The sequence below is a fragment of the Ursus maritimus genome, unplaced genomic scaffold (assembly GCF_017311325.1).
Source record: "Ursus maritimus isolate PB19 unplaced genomic scaffold, ASM1731132v1 scaffold_8, whole genome shotgun sequence".
Classification (NCBI taxonomy): domain Eukaryota; kingdom Metazoa; phylum Chordata; class Mammalia; order Carnivora; family Ursidae; genus Ursus; species Ursus maritimus.
Window position 1 is genome coordinate 40,962,616 of NW_024426996.1, and position 14,381 is coordinate 40,976,996.

The 14,381-nt window shown below is 40.9% G+C and overlaps 1 long non-coding RNA gene across 1 annotated transcript in view; it reads right to left on the bottom strand.

Annotated features, from left to right (window-relative positions):
* Positions 1 to 14,381, bottom strand: part of LOC103672736 — a 39,416-nt gene that overhangs the window by 893 nt on the left and 24,142 nt on the right. The window lies entirely within an intron of this gene.

Below are 14,381 nucleotides of genomic sequence, written 5' to 3' on the forward strand. Positions count from 1 at the left end.
AAGCACACTTTTCAAAACCATTCTTATCGATATTTTTCTAAACAGTTTTGGCAAATTGAATATTGCATTTTTATGGAAACTGCCATACTTGTTTATAATTTGGTGCAGAGATTACATCCTTTTAAAGAAAGGAACAGGTGCATGCTTACCTTCTTCTTATTGTAAATGGCTCCAGATGGTGACTATTCATTTCAGAACGTCTTAAGAAACATCTGTTCACAATATTTATATTTGACTTTATTATATTTTCCAAAAATTACATTTTAAATACAGTTTCCTTTAAATAAAAAAAAACATTCATTTTTCCTATTCATAGGAAAAAAGTCTTTGCGTTAGTCTCACTTTGTGCACAAGCGCTACGTTGTTCAATTGCAAACAAAGCTAGGTTTAAACGGTGACTTCGTGATAGGGAAAGTGAGAGGAATACGTGGAGGGTTTTTTGGTAGTGCTCTAATATTGTCATGCACCGATTAATTATTTCTCAATTAAGAGAATCCAGTTGGTGTTAGTTTTGCAACTGCTCTACGTCTGAGTTTCGCAACCTATTTTAAATATTCTCAGAGGGAAAGCGCGGGTTGTGCCGGAATATTGATAGGGAGGCTGATCATTCCTCTAGTTGTATGAAAAGCTTTTATGACAAAATGCATTCTCCCCAAACAAAGTACATAATGATTATAAATGCAGCAAAATTGCACACTATGAAAAGCCAAAATGCAGTGAGGGAGGGAAAAAAGAAACCCTTTTCAACATTTAAACAATAATGTACTAAAACTCTGTGTACGCATTGTAAGGAGCAGCTTTCCTAAGGATTCGTCAGAGTTCTAACTTGTAATATTGATGAAGATAACCAGAGAAGTGGTGGATATAGTACCTAGTCCAATCAGTCCTTAGAACAAGACAATCCTGGGCTGGTCAGGTTTCTAGCCCATACCTGGTATGTCTCCTGGTCCTCTCTGCCTGCCCAGCCCCCCTTCACTTACTTTTCTGCATCAGGAGGTTCATGTGATGAGGTTATGTCAATACTGGTCCTCTTTGCCTGCCCAGCATTCATTCACTCTTCTTGGGGTGATGTCATCCCTCCCTTCTCTTTGGAAATATTACTCCTCCTCCACTACTCTCAGTCGCGGCCTCTCGAAGGAGTGGGGTTGACCACACTCTCAGCTCCTTCTGTTGACCTGTAACTAAGCCCAGCCTCTCAGAGCACCCCTGCTCCCCTGCACCACCAACCCCCACAGCCGCTGTGACTTGTTCAGAGATGGCACTCCACTCGAACAGACCAACTCAGCTAATGCCACAACTTGTGCTGAAGGGACCAGGCAATGGGTCCTCTATACGCTGTTGAACACGAGCTGTCGAGATGAGGCTGGCTGCTCGGCTGGATTTCACCTCCCCAGCAAAGGTCTGCCTGACAGCAAGGTCAACACGCGGGAATCCAGCCAACAGATGGCCCTGACTCCAATGATATCGTTTGAAACTTGAAATCAAGCTATGCCTGGACTAGGCAACGTTAAAGTCAGTGGAGTTCCTCATTTTGCTAAGGGCAATTTGAGTGTTCTGATCTTCATGACTAAAAGGATCCAAACAAAGGGGAAGACAAGCTGCATATCCCCAAAGAAAGAGCACATTTCGGGATGTCCATCCAAGTCTCACTAGATTAGGGAAGTGCTTTTGACATCACTACATTCCCCATACCGTACACATTATTTTCTAGAAATTTGGTACACATATATGGATATGAGTTAATAGCAAAGCAGAATGAAAGGCAGCCATTCACTGTCCATGTGATATACAGGAAAGGTCCAGGTCGTTGGTGAACACAGTCAAGGTGCCAGAACGAAATCAAACAGATTAATGCCCAGGGACCCCTGCAGCATCTCTACCTGTCAGCCAGTCATTCTGCCCTTGCCAGACAGAAGGGTTTCCCTCCACCGAGCGGGAAGGGCGCTCTCTTACGGCCCAGACTGATTGTGCACTGCTCCTTTTTTGTGAAAACACATAAAGCAACTCATTTTTTTAGAAAAGAATTATTAGATGCCCAACCAAAACCAGAAGGGAGAAAGTGATGTACGTCAACGGTGACTTGCACATTCTCTCTTGTGAAGTGTGTCTCGTGAGCTTGTTATAAAGAACAAAAAGGAAAAGGAAATAAAGCAAAAGAATCGTGGTGCTATTACAACTGAAAAAAGCTCATGATCGTTTTGTTCTAGCCTTCTTCCTGCTGGTTGGGGAACAGAGGCTGGAGCAGTGAGGACGTGCCCAAGGGCATGCAGCTGGTTGTCGGCAGGGCCAGGACTCAGGAACTCAGCAGACTGTTGTTTCTGTGACACGGGGCTCTCGCCATATTTGACGACACAAAATACCAGGAAAGCTCTTCTTCTTTTTTTTTTTTTTAAGATTTTATTTATTTATTTGAGAGAGAGTGAAGGAGAAAAGCAGACTCCCCGCTGAGCAAGGAGCCCAATGTGGGACTCAATCCTGGGACTCAAGGATCATGACCCAAGCCAAGGGCAGTCGCCCAACCAGCTAAGCCACCCAGATGCCCCCAGGAAAGCTATTCTAAACATATTCTCTAATGGTATAAAAGAGTGGGGAATAGTCCAGTATCATATGTGATTTAAAAGGTTAAAAAAAAAAAAACTGTCAACATAGGACAAACCAAGCTTTCACCTTTCCTTTTTTCCTCAGGGCCAGTGATCCCCAGAAGGAAAATCTGGGCTTTCTTAGAATTCTCCAGAGCTTCATTTGTTCCTCTAGTCAATGTCAGGTCACTTGACCTCTTGGTGTCCACTTTTTTCCCTTGCAAAATAGAGTCTCCTCTTCTCAATGTATACCTCCCTGACCTCATGGGGCCAACAATGAGTGGCTAGAGTTCTCATTAGAAACACTACCTCTAGTACAAAATGGTATTAAATGCTTTATCCACAGGAAAATAAGACCATTTGTATTTACAGGTAGTTGCATCATCTCAAGTGACAAGCATTTCAGGAACTAAAAACATTTATTGCAAGAAATTGTCTCATTTTAAAGAGGTCTAGATTAATGAGTTATTGCCACTTTCAATCCTGACAAGACTTTTCTAACTTAATTTCTGCTTTAGTAGCTTACATAAGCTTAATAACCAAAACAAATTTGAAACATGAAACTATTTCACAGGCAAACCGTTTCCAAAGGAAAGCATATTTATCTTTTATTGAGAGACTTAGAATGTCAAGACAGTTGAGAAATATTGCCCACTATCTTTTTTCCAGTGCAAAGTAGAATTCTTTTCTTTCTCCTCTATTTTTATTCAACATTATTATGTTTGCAAGTATTATGCCTCTAACTCATGATTCCATTTGCAGAAGCTGCCGTATATTTGGGGGGTGGGGGTGGGGAGCAGTATTGTATGAGCACGTATTTGAAAATGAGGATGACAAGTTGGAGGGGAAAAATAGCAGCCCTTCACTTCAAAATACATGAACAAGAAGAGGGAAAATATCTCTTGTCAGGTGAAGAGATTATGAATTTGAGGAAGACAAGAAAGAAGAGGAACTGGGAGATACAGGAAAAGGGAAGAGACAAAAGAGAACCAGACAGAGAGGGTGAATAGAAGAAGCATCTCAGTATCATCGTTTAGCCACCAAATATACGCTGAGCGCCTTCTGGAGCCAGACTGCCCAGATAAAACTCTTCACCATTCCACAAGTGTGACCTGGAGCAAGACACCTGTAAAATGAGATAGTAATAGTATCTACCTCTAGAAAGCTCTGAGAACTAAATGTAAAGTGCTCGTAACAGTGTCTGGCATGGAGGACAATGCTAAATAAGTATTTGTTAGGGCGCCTGCGTGGCTCAGTCGGTTGAGTGTCTGCCTTGGGCTCAGGGCACAATCCTAGAGCCCTGGGATCGAGTCCTGCATGAGGCTCCCTGCTCAGCGGGGAGTCTGCTTCTCCCTCTCTCTCTGTCCCTCCCCCTTGCTCGTGCTCTCTCTCTCTCTCTCCTGCTCTCTCTCTCAAACAAATAAATGAAATCTTAAAAAAAAATAAGTATTTGTTAAATGAAGGAATGAATGAATGAGTAAATGAGTAGATAATGTGGGGAGGAGCTTCCAAAAGTAAAATTAAATCCAAAATATACAAAGAACTCTTAAAACTCAGCGATAAGAAAACAAACAACCGGATTTAGACATGGGCCAAATGCCGTAACAGACACCTCACCGGAGAAGATATACAGATGGCAAACAAGCGCATGAAAGGGTGCTCCACATCAGGTGCCATCAGGGAAACGCAAATTTAAATGAGATACACTACACACCTATTAGGGTGCCCAACATTCAGAACACCGACAAGATCAAATGCTGGTAAGCTCACGGAGCACCAGGAAGTGCCGCTCACTGCTGGAGGAGATGCGACACGGTGCGGCCACTTTGGAAGGCTGTTTGGTGACTTCTTACAACACGAAACATACTTTCATCACACGATTTAACAATCGTGCTCCTTGGTATTGACTCAAAAGAGTTGAAAGTATGTCCACACAAAAATCTGTACACAGATGTTTACGGCAGTTTTATTCATACTTGCCAAAACTTGGAAGCAACTAAGATGTCCTTCAATGGGTGAGTGGATAAACTGTGGGGCAACCAGACAATGGAATATTACTCAGTGTTAAAAAAAGAAATGAGCTATCGGGCCATGAAAAGATATGGCGGAAACTTAAGTGTGTATTACTTAGCGAAAGAAGCCAATCTGCAAAGACTACATACTGTACATTCTGACTATATGACATTCTGGAAAAAGCAAAAATGGAGACAGCAAAGCAATCAGTGGTTGCCAGGGGTAAGGGGGACAGAAGGATGATTAGGCCGAGCACTAAGGAATTTCAGGGCAGTAAGACTACTGGCTCTGATGCCATAATGGTAGATACATGTCCAAACCCATAGAATGTATAATAACAAGAGTGAAGCTTAATGTGAACTAGGGACTTTGGGTTATAACAATGTGTCAAAGTAGGTTGATCAATTGTGAAAAATGGGTAATCCTGATGGAGGATATTGAAAAGGGGGAGGCTTTGTACATGTTGAGGCAGGGAGTAATTAGGAAATCTCTGTACCTTCCACTCAATTTTGTTGTGATCTTAAATTAACTCTTAAAAAGACAGTCTATGGTGTTCTTGGTGGGTTTATTTTTTTTGAGTAAATGAAGACCTAGGACAATCTTAAAAAATGACTCCGAACTAATGGGAGTTTGGTAGGATGGGATGGAAAAGGAGGCAACTGATCAGGAGAGGTAGGACATTCAAATGTTCTGGAGTCCTTCCAGAAACCACACTGAAGTCTTACCAGGTCTTCCTGCTTCACTGCTGCCCTCTCTAATCCATCTTCTCGTGGGCAGTCACATCACATTCAAAACATAGATCAGACCATGTCACCTCAATGAGTTCCCACTTGGGGAAAAAATCCAAACTAGGTAGCATGGCACATGGGGTCCCGAGCAAAAGGCTGCCAACTGATGACTCCCAGGCAATGAGTTCATAGATGCTTGCCCAGTTTTTAAAAATCCTTTTAAAATTAGTGGCCAAATTTTGAAAACTGGTAAATTTTATTTTTTAAAAATCTGAGTTTATGTCTTTTCTTGAAACTCTGTTACATAGGTATTATTTTTAATCCCCATCTTATAGATAAGGAAACTGAGGCATAGAGCTTGCATGAGGTCACAGCATAGTAAGAGGCAGAATTGGTCCTGGAATCAGGCAGTCTGGTAGCCTCGTCTGTACTCTGGCTACATCAAAGTGTTCCCTGTAGATGGGATTTGTGCTCTCTAGCTCCCCTCCCTACCTGTGCCCCCCGGCCCACGATCCTCACGCCCTGCTCTGTCTCCTCTGAAACACTCTTCCCTCTACTCTAAGGGTGCCCGGCTCCTTCTCAGCTTTCTGTCAACTTAAATGTCATCGCCTTGGAAAGCACTTCTCTCAACAAGTTCAGAGGACCCTTTTTCATGTTTCTTTATGGCCAGCATGTGCATTTTCTTCATAGAACGTATCACAGGGTCTAAGGTTAAACACCATTTGTGTGATTTACCCTGAGCCTCTCACATAAAGCCTCCACAAGTGATTATTGAATGAAGGAAGGAATGGAGGAATTAATGAAGAAATGAATGGCCTCACATTTAATTGAACCTACAGGTGAGGAACACCAGCAGACACAGCATTAATGAGCTGGGATGGCATCCCAGTAGTGGTAGATTTTCCCACAGAGGTGGGGAAAGGTTTTTCCTTCTGTGACCCATGAAACCAACTATATTGAGCAGGCCTTTGGGAATGGGCCTCCTGAGAAGAGAAGAGAAATGAAGATAGCTCTTTATCAGTGTCCCACCCCCATTAAAATGACATCATCTCAGATTTTTACCATGCCTTCTTTTGCAAACTGAGTGCCACCTGAGTGCCATCACCTGTGTTTTCCAAACAACCCCTCCCCCATCAATCATCCAAGTTTCTGGAATGTAACCCATGTACCCTGACACTTCCCTGCCCCCTGGAGCACCGGAGCACTGGGAGAGGCAATTACACGTATCCATCACCAAGTGGAATTATAAGTGAGGATCGTCATTCCAGTTTCTTTGACCCAGACTATTTTTCTTATCGAACTCAACACCCAAAAAACAAATAATACAATCAAGAAATGGGCAGAAGACATGAACAGACATTTCTCCAAAGAAGATATACAAATGGTCAACAGACACATGAAAAAGTGCTCCACATCACTTGGCATCAGGGAAATCAAATCAAAACCGCAATGAGATACCACCTCACACCAGTCAGAATGGCTAAAATTAACAAGTCAGGAAATGACAGATGTTGGCGAGGATGCAGAGAAAGGGTACCCCTCCTACTCTGTGGGTGGGAATGCAAGCTGGTGCAGCCAGTCTGGAAAATGGTATGGAATTTCCTCAAGAAGTTAGAAATAGAGCTACCCTACGACCCAGCAATTGCATCACTAGGTATTACCCCAAAGATACAAATGCAGTAATTCAAAGGGGCACCTGCACCCCAATGTTTATAGCATCAATGTCCACAATAGCCAAACTCTGGAAAGAGCCCACGCATCCACTGACAGATGAATGGATAAAGAAGATGAGATATCTATCTATCTATCTATCTATCTATCTATCTATCTATCTATATCTATACACACACACACACACACACACACACAATGGAATATTACTCAGCCATCGGAAGGGATGAATACTTACCATTTATATCGATGTGGATGGAACTGGAGGGTATTATGCTGAGCGAAATAAGTCAATCAGAGAAAGACAATTATTATATGGTTTCACTTACACGTGGAATATAAGAAATAGGGCAAAGGCCTTTGGGGAAGGGAGGGAAAACTGAATGGGAAGTCATCAGAGAGGGAGACAAACCATGACAGACTCTTAACTATAGGAAACAAACTGAGGGTTGCTGGAGGAAAGGTGGGTGGGGGGATGGGGTAACTGGGTGATGGGCATTAAGGAGGGCACATGATGTGTTGAGCACTGGGTGTTATACACAACTGATAAATTATTGAACACTACATCTGAAACTAATGATGTACTGTAAGTTGGCTCATTGAATTTACATTAAATAGACAAAAAAATATATACATGGATACTGCCAGCAAATGTATGGAAAGGCTAAAGGCTTCTCTAGGCAGAGAGAAAAATCAATTGTGAAAATCATGATATCACCCACAAGGAACTTCTGTAATTTTCAGTGGGTCATGTGTCAATGCAGAATGTCAGGAAGCATACGACCTCTTCAGTTCCCCTTGGTAAAGTTAGCCTTGCCCATGGTTTTCCTAAAGACATTTTCATGTGACTTATAATGATTTGCTTTTGTGCTATATCTCCATTAAAAAGTGAGCATCTTAAAAGCAGGGAGCATAGCACAAGCTAGTTTGTGACCCTAGAACGGGGCCAAAAATGTAGAGACTCAGCCACTGTAGAATGGCTAAGTAAATGGTGCAGTCCTTGCTCTCCAACAGGCACAACCGTGTTGGGGAACTACAGCATAGGAAAGTGGACAAAAAAATTCCAAGACGTTTATTTGCTCTGAAAAGGGAGACGTACAATAATTGCCGAAGAGATCCAAGAAGGGTAGCTGGAGTGCACAGGAAGGTGTCAAGAAGATGGCAAGGTGCAGACGAAAGAAGGGCTCTCCTGGTTTAGAGAGTGGCATAGTTACAAGGTTGGTGTAGGGAAACAGCACGCCTAATGGAGTCAGTTAATTAATTAATTAAGGAAACTAAGAGGTAGAAATATTAAGGGTCTAAGTTCAGGCAGTGACAGTAAAAATGGATGAAAGTAAAGATACCTTGTCTTTCCAAAGCCTGCATTGCAGGGGGGAATGGGGGTTTCGTTCAGAAGGAGGGGTCAGCCACAGCTCCGCTGAGGGAAAGCGTCCAGCAACAGCTGGAGATGCGGTGCTCCGGACAGAGGGGGCTAGAAGAGGTATTAGAAGAAATATTTGTACACCCGTGTTCATAGCATGATTCACAACAGCCAAAAGGTGGGAACAAACCAATGTCTGTCAGCAGATGAACAGATAAACGAAAGACTGTGTCCACATGCAATGACTACTATTCAGCACTAAAAAAGAGTGAAGTTCAGACCCATTCTTCAACACAGGTGAAGCTTGAAGGTGTGATACTAAGTGAAATAAGCTAGTCACAAAAGGACAAATACTGTATGAGTCCACTTATATGAGGTGCCTGCACCGGTCAAACTGGCAGAGACAGAGTAGAATGGTGGCTTCCAGGGGCCATGTGAGGGGAGGAAGGGAGAATTATTGTTTAATGGATAAAAAGTTGCAGTTTGGAGAGATGAAAAGTTCTGGAGATGGATGGTGGTGATGGGTCCACGCCAATGCGAATGCATTAGTGCCACTGAACTACACGCTTACAAAGGGTTACAGGGCAAATTTTGTGTTGTGTATATTTTGTCGTACACAAAGAGAGTGATGTTAGATCTGCAAATCTTCTAATAGGAGATCACTGATCCCATATAAGATCACTAATCATTGATATATATATATATATTTTTAAGCATATGGGTTTCCTTTTTTTCCTTTTTTTTTAAAGATTTTATTTATTTATTTGAGAGAGAGAGAGAGCATGAGCGAGGGGAAGGGGTAGAGGGAGAGGGAAAAGCAGACTCGCCACTGAACAGGGAGCCTGATATGGGACTCGATCCCAGGACCCCGGGATCATGACCTGAGCCGAAGGCAGACGCTTAACCTACTGAGCCGCCCAGGCGCCCCAATCATTGATCTTATAAAAGAAATCATTGACACCATGGGAGATGCAAGAGCTTTGAGGAAAAGAGTGAGGAACAAGAAAAAGACAGAATCTTAGGGAAGGCCTATATTGGGGGGCAAAAGAGGGAAGAGGAGTTCAGCCAAATCTTCCAAGACTTGACAGCTCTATCATTCAAACTTCTAGCCTTCGAGCTGAAAGAGAAAAATCTGAGTCCTGTTGATTATTCCTGAAATGTTCAGGGAGGCATTGAAATGCAAAGTTACTGGGGGGTGGAAAAGGATGGTGTGATTTTAATCTACTTTCCAAGTTGTTACAGTGGCAACTCTATGAATATGTTTTGAACAAATAATAGTAGCTGCTTGCCAAGAAATGAGTTCTTAATGCTCATTGGCTTCTAGCCAGTTTTTCTTTCAGAGCTTGGAGAGAGAAATAAATACATCATAAAATACATTCATCTCAGTTAGTTGCAGAATTGTGGTTCTGGGCTTGCAGGAGGTAGGAAGGGACGAGTGTATGTATGTATGTGAAGAGGAATATAAGACAAGGAGGGATTTTTAGGTTTTTTAATTATAAAATATAGCACCCCAGCACCCATAATTATGATTATTTAAGGGTCACTTTGTCTGGAGAAACAGGAATATTAAAATGGTTTGCAGGAAGCTACTGTCCTTTCTTTGTCATTACAAACAGGTAAACAGCTGAAACAAATAGGTCTCTATAAATAGCAAATAAGAGTTTGGCATGAAAAGATTAAAAAGAATCAATTTGAAATGCAACAAATTTTTCCAGGAATATATACTCATAGTCTTATTCTCTGGCAGAGCTCATGCCCACAGAAGTCAGTTGTCGGAAGAAATAGTTATGTTTCTCAGGAAATACAGAACAAAATTGGTATATGTCTGTAAGTTAAAAAACTGGTATGTTTGAGGTGTTTTTAATTTGCCTATTTCCTTACCTACCTGGAATTACCACTGATGTACCTGTCTACGTAGTGGGAAAATCAACATTTAAACATAACTGCCCACCCCCAAGCGAATCCTCTTTGCCACATACAACTGGATGGATAGTTTCTGTATTTCCTAACTTTGCAAAATCCTTGACAAAAAGGCCTTATAATAAACGAGCAACCAAATTTAAACATTTTTAAACTTCTAAGAATTAAAACATTTTCTTTTAACTTCAGAAAGCCCTCTTTGCTGAAGTAAGGTTAAGCACTTTGGGGTCTTCTCTTTCTTGTCTACAATGAAGTTCGACTACCCTGCAGACTGAGAAGTGGTGGTCCACGGACTGAATCAAGCTAACATATATTTTGTTAGGGCTGAACTATGTTTTAAAAGAATTTTGAATTATTTGCCAACACGAAATATTGGGAAATTTTACAGCAAGTTCTCAATTGCAGGATTCTTTTAGAAAAAAGAAAAAGAAAAGGGTCTGATGTGCTGGACTCAAATCGTTGCATGGTAACAATAGGATAGAGCTGACCTGTGGCTCCCCCTACCCTCCAGATTGCAATGACTGGATGACTTCATGTGTTTAAATATACCTGCTTGACTCCTGCGGCACAAGAAGCTGATGACTCTACTGGAAAGCTCAGAGATCTCATGTTTAATGGTGCTTAGATTTCAAAGCTCTGCTGGAGGGAAGAAACTGATCATGCTCCAGACATTGGATAGGAGAGGTGAACTGAACTGAAACTAACCAACGTGCCAGCCCCAAGCTCTAAGTAGACTGAAGAGATCAGCCCCTCAACCTGGTTTGCTGCTAGAGGAAAAGGCATTGCCTTTTCTGGGGGTGAATACTACTTACAAACAAACACACACAAAATGTCTAAAACAAAAATGACAAGACATATGAAAAAGTGAGAAGATGACTTATCATCAAGAGGAAAAAAATAAGGAAAGCAGACTCACAGATAAGCCAAACATTGGAATTAGCGGACAAGAAATTTTAAATAACTATTAAAAATACACTAAAGAATTTGGATAAAAGATGAACAAAATGAGCAAAGAGATGGAGAATCTCAGCAGAAAACTGGAAACTCTAAAAAGAAGACTCTAAAAAATTATAGTGTCTAAAATGAACTATGCATTGGATGAGCTCAGAGCAGACATATATCACAGGGAAAAGAACTAGTGAACCTCAAGATAGGTCAATAGAAATTATCCAAACTGAAGAATAAATAAAATTGTGAGAGAGAAAAATGGAACAAAGGAGACCAGAGACCTGTAGGACAATATCAAGTAATCTAGCATATAGATAGCTGGAATCTAGGAATTGAGGAGAGGCTGGGGCAAAAAGAAATATTTGAAGAGGTAATGGCAAAGAATTTCCAAAGTTCATGAAAGAAACAAACCCATATATCCAAGAATCTAAGTAAACACTGAGCCAGATAAATAAAAAGAGAATTGTACTTAGAGACATCCTAAAAGCAGCCAGACTGGGGGGAAAGGGACAATGATATAGGAGAACAAAAGTAAAAATGTTGGTTGACTTCCCATCAGAGCAAAAATAGAAGCCAGAAAAACAATATACTGTCATCTGAAAAAAGAGCCGTCAAGCTTGAATTCTACACCCTGTGAAAACATCCTTTAACAAATGAACACAAAATCAAAACAAAACAGAAAGAAGTTGTCCCTTAAACACCTACACTATGAAGACATACTAGAAGAAATTTTTCGAGCGGAAGGGAGATGATTCCAGAAGGAATCCATTAAAGGTCATTGGAAAGAGCACAAATGTGAACAAATATAAAATACTCTTAAAAAATTTTTCTTTGGAAGACTGTTGACTGTTGAAAGTAAATATAACGGGTGCCTGGGTGACTCAGGTGGCTTGGTATCTGCTTCAGCTCAGGTCACGGTCCCAGTGTCCTAGGATAGAGCCCCACATAAGGCTTCGTACTCAGCGGGATCCTGTTTCTCCCTCTCCCTCTGCTGCTCCCCCTGCTCATGCTCTCTCTCTCTGTCACATAAATAAATAAAATCTTCAAAAAAAAAAAAAAAGAAAGTAAATATAATGGCAATGTATTATAGTAGATGAGAAAAAATATGTGACAACAATAGCACAAGGTCAGAAGGGTAATAAATGGAACTAACTACACGGGAGTAAGTTCTTAGATGCTTACGAAATGGTACAATAAGGATTAGTTAAGAATGCATATTGCAAACTTTAGACTAGTAACCACTAAAAATAATGCCAAGAGGTATTACTAGAAAGCCAGTAGTGGAAATAAAATGGAATACTAAGTTATGCTTATATAATCAAACAAACAAAAAAAAAGACAGGAAAGGAAGAACAAAGAAACAAAGAACAGATGAAAAATTTTTAAACATTTTATTCATTTATTTGACAGAGAGAGAGACAGCAAGAGAGGGAACACAAGCAGGGGGAGCAGAAGAGGGAGAAGCAGGCTCCCCATTGAGCAGGGAGCCTGACGCGGGGCTCGATCCCAGCACCCTGGGATCATGACCTGAGCTGAAGTCAGATGCTCAACCGACTCACCCACTCAGGTGCCCCAGAACAGATGAAATTTTTAAAATATTAACAACTATTGAATCAACCGTATCAGTTGTTAATGTAATACGAATGCCATAACACTCTAATAGAAATTGGCAGACTAGATTTTAACAAAAACAAGACTCAACTATATGCTGTATGTAAGAAACACACTTTAAATATAAGGACACAGACTGAAAGAAAAAGAGAATGAAAAAATATACTATGAAAGCACTAATAATAAGTTATTTTTTTTTTATTAATAATGATTTTTTATTATATTATGTTAGTCACCATACAGTACATCCCCGGTTTTCGATGTAAGGCTCGATGATTCATTAGTTGTGTATAACACCCAGTGCACCATGCAATATGTGCCCTCCTTACTACCCATCACCGGTCTATCCCATTCCCCCATCCCCCTCCCCTCTGAAGCCCTCAGTTTGTTTCTCAGAGTCCATAGTCTCTCATGCTTCATTCCCCCTTCTGATCACCCCCCCTTTCTTTATCCCTTTCTTCCCCTACCGATCATCCTAGTTCTTATGTTCCATAGATGAGAGAAATCATATGATAGTTGTCTTTCTCTGCTTGACTTATTTCACTAAGCATTATCTCCTCCAGTGCCGTCCATGTTGTAGCAAATGTTGAGAACTCATTCTTTCTGATTGCTGAGTAATATTCCATTGTATATATGGACCACAACTTCTTAATCCAGTCATCTGTTGAAGGGCATCTCGGCTCCTTCCACGATTTAGCTATTGTGGACATTGCTGCTATGAACATTGGGGTGCATATGGCCCTTCTCTTCACTACGTCTGTATCTTTGGGGTAAACACCCAGTAGTGCAATGGCTGGATCATAGGGTAGCTCAATTTTTAACTTTTTAAGGGACCTCCACACGGTTTTCCAGAGTGGCTGTACCAACTTGCATTCCCACCAACAATGTAGGAGGGATCCCCTTTCTCCACATCCTCTCCAACAATTGCTGTTTCTTGCCTTGTCTATTTTTGCCATTCTAACTGGCGTAAGGTGGTATCTCAGTGTGGTTTTGATTTGAATTTCCTTGATGGCTAATGATTTTGAACATTTTTTCATGTGTCTGTTAGCCATTTGTATGTCTTCATTGGAAAAGTGTCTGTTCATATCTTCTGCCCATTTTTTGATTTGTTTATTTGTTTCTCGTGTATTGAGTTTGAGAAGTTCTTTGTAGATCTTGGATACCAGTCCTTTATCTGTAGTGTCATTTGCAAATATATTCTCCCATTCCGTGGGCTGCCTCTTAGAAAGCACTAATAATAAGTTATAATTAAGTGCAAAAATTATAGCACATACCAGGTAAAGTGGAAATGTTAGTAGACAAGTATAAAGATGCAGAGGGTCAATGATAGAAACCTTCCTAGAGGTGAGGAAATGAGTCTAGTTTTAGAAAAGACGAGATATACGTGTATTGATTAGGATAATTTTGGTTGGAGTAACAGAAAGTCTAATTTAAACTGGCTTAAATGATAAAAAAAAAAAATTCTTGGCTTATTTAACTGAAAAAGCTCTCGGAACATTTCAGGCTAATTTTGATCAGGGCTCCAATCCTCTATTTCCTGATTTTCACAAC